Below are 7,580 nucleotides of genomic sequence, written 5' to 3'. Positions count from 1 at the left end.
TCATAGAGGGCCTTTTTCCCAGTAGCAGTCTGTTCACTGTTCAACAAAAGTTGGCTCATTGGGTTGACATAAATAGCCGCTAACAGGATTTCATTTTCCAGCAAAAGACTCTTTTCATCATTGAAGATGCAATGCCCTCAGCTATTAACCCTCCATTTTTGTTCAGGCAATATAACAGGCTCTTCCATTCCAAGAGGAATTTACCCGGGGTTAGATCGTCACATTGCAACCTCTTGGTGACAGTGAAGGGGTGAGAAAGAAGGTTCTCCAGCTCTTTTGTTTGTGTCCACTGGCTTTCAGTTAAAGCAATATTTTCATTGTCCATTTCTTCTATGAAGTCTAAGTTCAAGCAAACGCTTCACCATTAAATAAGTGGTTCCCCAGCGAGATGTTTGATCCAAAATGGCTCTTTTCCTGCACGTCTTCAAAATTGCATCTGTTTTCGGGACCCTGGCTGCAACAGTTACTTGCCGTAATTTGCCAATTCGTGTAGCTGCATGGCGATCTTTTAATCCATCTCTTATGGCAAGTTGCAGTGTATGAACAGCACATCGCATATGATGAATAGTAGCAAGCTTCAATGCTTCTTCAACAAAGTTGTCTAAAAAAACGTCAGCATTCTCTTCAGTTTCTAAACTTTCTCCCATACTTGCAGAGATTTCTTCCACTAACTCTAATATCCGTTTGTTACTTTCATCTGCGTTCATCTTCTCAATTGTGCTCCACATGTTAGAAGCGTTATCTGTCACAACACATAAAATCTGTTCCTTTTTAATTTCAAAATCTTTTAGAATACCCTCCACTAACTTCTGAAGGTAATCACTGGTGTGATGTGCCTAAGTGCCTGTTATTGTATTGTTATTTTCATCCACAAATCTAACATTAATAGCAAAATAATTGACTCTGTGACGTGTCCATGCATCCATTTTTAAGGAAGACAAAACGTCCTTTCAGAACTTTCTGTAGTTCTTTTTTACATTTGGCCTCCTCAATTATAAGTTTCCTTCTACTTTCTCTTTCCAGAGAAACACCAAGTTTTTTTTGCCATTTCTCCATTTAGGCCTAAAAAGGCTGTCTGTGAAAAGAAGGATAGTGGTACACTATTCTTTACCACCATTTCAATAATGTGGTGTTTGAATTTTTCTGGTGTCATCCTTATGGTAACTGTCAGATATAAAGAATTTTCTTATTTGTGATGGTTCTCCAGTAGATTTCTGAACGTTTTTTTGTCACAGAAGTAGATGCAATGTTTTCATTGCTATCTTTCTCATTCATGGCTTCTAACACTTTGGGATGAAAACACTAAGTGTCTTTTCAAATTTGATGCTCTTGTAGGTGCATTTTTATCAGGCCCACTGAAACTGCTAATTTTTGCACCACATTGTTTTTCACCATCATCATCTTTTCTAATACATTGGCACACGTAATGTTTTCCATCACTTGATAATGCAAAGTGCTCATAAACTGTAGACTTTGTTGTGTTTGTTGTTAGAAGTCTTTTTGCCATTGTTTAGGATGCCTCTTTCCCTAAAATATAAAATATGTTATACTAACTGGCAGATAATTAGATTTTTAATATCAACATACACTGTCTTGTAAGTTGTACATACATGGCTTTATACAAACAAATAAGCTATATATCCCAGCACTAAACCTAGACATGATTTGTCCTATACAGAAAAACATGCACAGACATGTACTGAACACACACACACAGAGCCTACATTTTAGTACTCAGAGCATAAAAACAATCTGCACTATATATAAACATTCATACATCCCTGCACCACACTTACAAACCTAGGATAGACAGTTTCTTCCAGAAACATGTACACGTCTTCCCTCATACATACCAGCAGGGACAGCTATGCAGTTTCTTCAAGAAACAAGTCTTCCCTCATACAGACAAGCAGGTGTAATGAAGAATTGATCTGTGCAGGGAGCAGAGTGAGACTGCACACACCCTCCCATCAACCAATCACAGTGTCTGTGCTGGCAGCTCTGCTGACTCAGCACTTTCATCAGCTGATCAGGACACAGAACCCTTCAAGACACACAATTCTTCATTATACAGGCATGCAGGTTTTAAAATAAATCTAAACACTTACAGTTGAATCCAAGAAGCTGTTCCACCAAGTTCTTCTAAGCTCTTCTAGCAGAGAGAGGTAGTTGGGCAGAAGCTGCTGATCTTCTGCTGAGGATAGGGCAGTGGGAGGATCCAGAAAGGGGCCTTTACTATAAAACATGATTTCCCTAGTAGAATCCCATAGTCATGTTTATAGTTTAAGCTAACAATCGGAGTTTACAAGTATATATAGCCTTTTGCTGAATGACAGCAGTTTTCCAATGGTTTACAGCTTCAGTCTTGTATAAGTGAAGGGAATGGAGGATCAATAGTTCAAGTGTCTCTAGTCCTGCAAAAAACATATTTACTTAATCCCTTATCAGTGAGAGGCTAGGTTACCCATGGGTTCCCTGTAACAGCAGAACACAACACTATGGAAAGTATAAGTATTCCCGCTCCTAATTGTGCATTGCGTGCCATATAGTAAAGCACATGAAAAGCATGCTTCACGGTCACTTAACGTGTTGGTTTTGTGGTTACGTGAGGCACTGCATGCACTGGTCTTTATTCTCACAGTAGAGAAGTCATTAATTATAACTTTTTGTGAATTGGGACATTTAAACTTGCTTTTTTAAATTCCAATCAAAATTTAGTAGGAGTCGGAGCATTGTTGGCCGACTCAGACTCCGACTCCAGGTACCCAAAATTTCCTCCGACTTCACAGCACTTCAAGCAAGCCTTTTCCAGGCCTCCAGGGAGACTGTTCACAGCTTCCAACTGTGGAGCAAATGCAGGAAAGTTGTCCACATACAAGCAAATCCCTCTCAGCGGGTAAAACAGGTTGCCTTTAAGGCCAACAAAAGGCGGCCTGGATTGTGGGGAATGACCACCATCCTGCACTTCGTCATTCCCAGTAAGAGCAGTCCCGGATTGGCCTTCCAGCCATACTATGGCCACAGTGTCAGATTGCATTGCAAGACAAACACTGAATAAATACCGGCTCTTACTTCACCAAAGCCAGGAACACAGAGCCTTGGTAACACAGAGATGAGCGAACTTGCAGTAAATTCGATTCGGCGCGAACTTCTCGGCTCGGCAGTTGATGACTTATCCTGCATAAAATAGTTCAGCTTTCAGGTGCTCCGGTGGGCTGGAAAAGGTGGATACAGTCCTAGGAGACTCTTTCCTAAGAACATATCCACCTTTTCCAGCCCACCGGAGCACCTGAAAGCTGAACTAATTTATGCAGGATAAGTCATCAACTGCCGAGCCGAGAAGTTTGTGACGAATCAAATTTACTTTAAGTTCACTCATCTCTATTGACACATAATGCCCATCCACCACGTTGCCTTTCACCTTCTCACAATACATACATACACACACACACAGTCATGGTCTTAAATGTTGGCCCCTGAAATGATGAATATTTCTCACAGAAAAGGATTTCAGTAACACGTTTTGTAATACACATGTGTATTCCCTTTGTGTGTATTGGAACTAAACCAAAAAAGGGAGGAAAAAAAAGCAAATTGGACATAATGTCACACCAAATGCCAAAAATGGGCTGGACAAAAATGATTGGCACCCTTTCAAAATTGTGGAAAAATAAGATTGTTTCAAGCATGTGATGTTCCTTTAAACTCACCTGGGGCAAGTAACAGGCGTGGGCAATAAAAAAAAACAAAATAAAAAAATCACACCTGAAAGCACATAAAAAGGAGAGGAGTTCACTTAGTCTTTGCATGGTGTGTCTGTGTGCCACATTAAGGATGGACAACAGAAAGAGGAGAAGAGAACCAAAATTGTGGAAAAATATCAACAATCTCAAGGTTACAAGTCCATCTCCAGAGATCTAGATTTGCCTTTGTCCACAGTGCGCAACATTATCAAGAAGTTTGCAACCCATGGCAATGGAAGAGAAAAATTGATGAAAGGTATCAACGCAGGACACCTCTGGCACTCTGTGCCTTGAATGTGTGCAAGGCATCATAAAATTTGAGGATAACCAATGGGTTTTGGGTCGCACTGCAGAGACCAGTGTCCGAAAGCTGGGTTTGCTTCCAAGATCTTGGGTCTTCCAGCAGGACAAGGACCCCAAACCTAGGTCAAAAAGCACCCAGAAATGGATGGCAACAAAGCACTGGAGAGTTCTGAAGTGGCCAGCAATGAGTCCAGATCTAAATCCCATTTAACACCTGTGGAGAGATCTTAAAATTGCTGATTGGAAAAGGTGTCCTTTCAATAAGAGAGACCTGGAGCAGTTTGCAAAGCAAGAGTGGTCCAACATTCTGGCTGAGAGGTGTAAGAAGCTTATTGATGGTTACAGGAAGCGAATGACTTCAGTTATTTTTTCCAAAGGATGTGCAACCAAATATTAAGTTCAGGGTGCCAAGGATTTTGTCCAGCCCATTTTTGGAGTTTGGTGTGACATTATGTCCAATTTTCTTTTTTCCTCCTTTTGGTTTGGTTCCAATACACACAAAGGGAATAAACATGTGTATAGCAAAACATGTGTTACTTCATTTTCAAGAAAACTTTCAGGGGTGCCAACATGCATAGAACGGGATGCATAGAAATGTCGGCCAAAAACTGCCCTCTCGGCTAAGGGAATTACCCGCCAATAATCACGGCAGGCATGGCTTAAAGTAGAGGCGTGGCTTGATACTCCAACCATAGCATGTTCCCCTTCTAGTGTATGACAAGCTGGTGATTACGCAGACAGAGCGCAGCGGTTCTCAGAGTACACAGTCACAGGCCTTTAGGTCTTTTTGTAACTGCTCTTACAATGGTCATGACATCATTTGATCACTTGACCCTTACGTCTAACCCGCAGTCCAAGTGCGAGATGTTAATGGAAACAAGAGTAAAAGGGGCATTTACCAATGACATCCCTGACGTGTACACCAATCAGAGAGGAAATGTTTAAGCCCCGCCTGCAAACCTGGCTGGGAAAAGGAGATTTTTTAGACTTACCGTAAAATCTCTCTCGAAGGATCCATTGGGGGACACAGACTCTGGGTATATGCTTATGTCTCTAGGAAGTTGACACTATGGTAACCAAAAAGTCAGCTCCTCGCAGAAGGATATACCTGCCTCCAGGCCACTGAGCAATTCAGTTTAGTCTCAGAGCAATAGGAGGAGACCGACAGGTCAAAGGAAAAAAAAACATGAACTGTCTGAGAACCCGAAGAAACAATAACTGAACTCTCCCTCGGACAGATAACCGAAAAGGAACCCCAGAAAAGGGGCGGGAGCTGTGTCCCCCAATGGATCCTTCGAGAAAGATTTTACGGTAAGTCTAAAAAATCTCCTTTTCTCTATCGGCTCCATTGGGGGACACAGACTCTGGGACGTATCAAAGCCGTCCCTTGGGTGGGCAGAGAATGAAAAGGTCAGGCAGTCGGCTGTACCACCGCCGCCTGCAACACCTTACGGCCCTGACTAGCATCAGCCGATGCAAAGGTATGAACCTGATAGAATTTCGAAAAAGTGTGCAAAGACGACCAAGTGGCCGCTTTACAGATCTGCGAGGCCGAGGCCTTGTTTCGGAGAGCCCAGGATGCTCCCACAGAGCGGGTGTAATGAGCCAAAACCCTGAAAAGGTGGGGTCCTCCCCTTGCAGCGGTAAGCTTCCAAATGAGTACATCGGATCCACCAAGAAATGGTGGCCTTAGAAGCAGGCTGTCCCTTCCGACGGCCTTCCGTAAGGACGAAAAAAAAAAATCGCACGAAAGGAAGAGGTTACGGAAAGATAAGTCCGAACCGCTCGAACCACATCCGATTTGTGAAGCAGGTGTTCCCTGGGATGAGAAGGAGCGGGACGAAAGGACGGAAGGATGATGTCCTCGTTGAGAACGGCAGGAGAGAGCTGCCAGTTCAGAAACTCTCCTAATGGAGGTAATGGTTATAAGAAAAACCACTTTCCAGGAAAGGAGGCGAAGGAGAACCTCCCTAAGGGGCTCAAAGGGTGCGCCCTGGAGAGCGCCTAGAACGAAGTTCAAGTCCCAAGGGGGAGAAGGGGACCGGTAAGGAGGGGCCGCATGTGCCACACCTTGGAGGAAGGTCCGGACATGAGAATTGGAAGCCAGAGGACGCTGAAAAAGAATTGAAAGGGCCAAAACCTGACCCTTAAGGGAACAGAGCCAGCCCTAGTTCCAACCCCAACTGTAAAAAGGAAAGGAGACGGGGCACGGAAAAGGTAACTGGAGAAAAAGACTGAGCTCGTAAGACCCCCAGGTACGGTGGTAAATTTTCGCAGAGGAGGGCTTGCGAGCCCTAAGCATGGTGCGAATTACCTGGGAAGAGAAGCCTCGGGCCTTTAGAACCGCAGTCTCAACCGCCACGCCGTCAAATGCAGCGACTGTAAATTGGGGTGGCAAAGGGGACCCTGTGACAATAGGTCTGGACGAAGAGGAAGGCGGAATGGAACGTCGTCCAGAAGCCAGACCACGTCGGCGTACCATGCCTTTCGAGGCCAGTCTGGAGCTACCAGAATGGCGGGGACTCCTTCCGCCTTGAGCTTCCTCAGAACCCTGGGAAGGAGAGGGAGAGGAGGGAACAGGTAGGGCAGGACAAAGCCCGACCACTGAATTACTAAGGCATCCGCGGCTAGAGCCAGGGGGTCCCTGGACTTTGACACAAACTTCGGAACTTTCCGGTTGTGTCGAGATGCGAAGAGATCCACGTCCGGGGTCCCCCAGAGGTCGCAGATTTGCGCGAACACCTGCGGAAGAAGAGACCACTCTCCGGGGTCGGCTGAGGACCGACTGAGGAAATCCGCTTCCCAATTGAGAACTCCCGTAATGTGAATCGACGAAATGGCTGGAACCACTTGTTCCGCCCAGAGGAGGATCTTTGACACCTCGGACATGGCTGCTGAGCTGCGAGTGCCGCCCTGCCGATTGATGTATGCCACAGCTGTGGCATTGTCCGACTGGACACGGACAGGGTGACCCAGAAGCAGGGACTCCCAATGCTTCAGAAAAAGATAAATCGCCCTCAGTTCCAGAATGTTTATGGAAATAAGGGCTTCTTGGGGAGGCCAGAGGCCCTGAACCGTCTGATCCCTGAAAACACCCCCCAGCCCGACAGGCTGGCGTCCATTGTGACCACCTGCCAGTGGAGGGGGAGGAACGAACGCCCCTGAAGAAGAGGGGAGCGGAGCCACCAGCGCAGAGACTGCCGAGTCCGGAGCGGGAGAACAATTTTGCGATCGAGAGAGAGAGGGGACCTGTCCCATCGTGCAAGAATCGCCAGCTGAAGAGGACGGTAATGAAACTGGGCAAAGGGTATGGCCTCCATGGCTGCCACCATCCGACCCAGGACTTCCATGCAAGCACGGATGGAGACCGGGGATGGTGTCCGGAGGGAGCGGACTCCCGACAAGAGGGCCAGGCGTTTGTCTGGCGAAAGGCGAATCCGAGCCGAGGCAGAGTCGAACTGAAGCCCCAAGAAGACCAGAGACTGGGTGGGGGAGAGAACTGACTTGTCTCGGTTGACCATCCACCCGAAGCGA

Source organism: Hyla sarda, chromosome 6 (assembly GCF_029499605.1).
Source record: "Hyla sarda isolate aHylSar1 chromosome 6, aHylSar1.hap1, whole genome shotgun sequence".
Taxonomy (NCBI): Eukaryota; Metazoa; Chordata; class Amphibia; order Anura; family Hylidae; genus Hyla; species Hyla sarda.
This window is presented reverse-complemented; position numbering follows the sequence as displayed.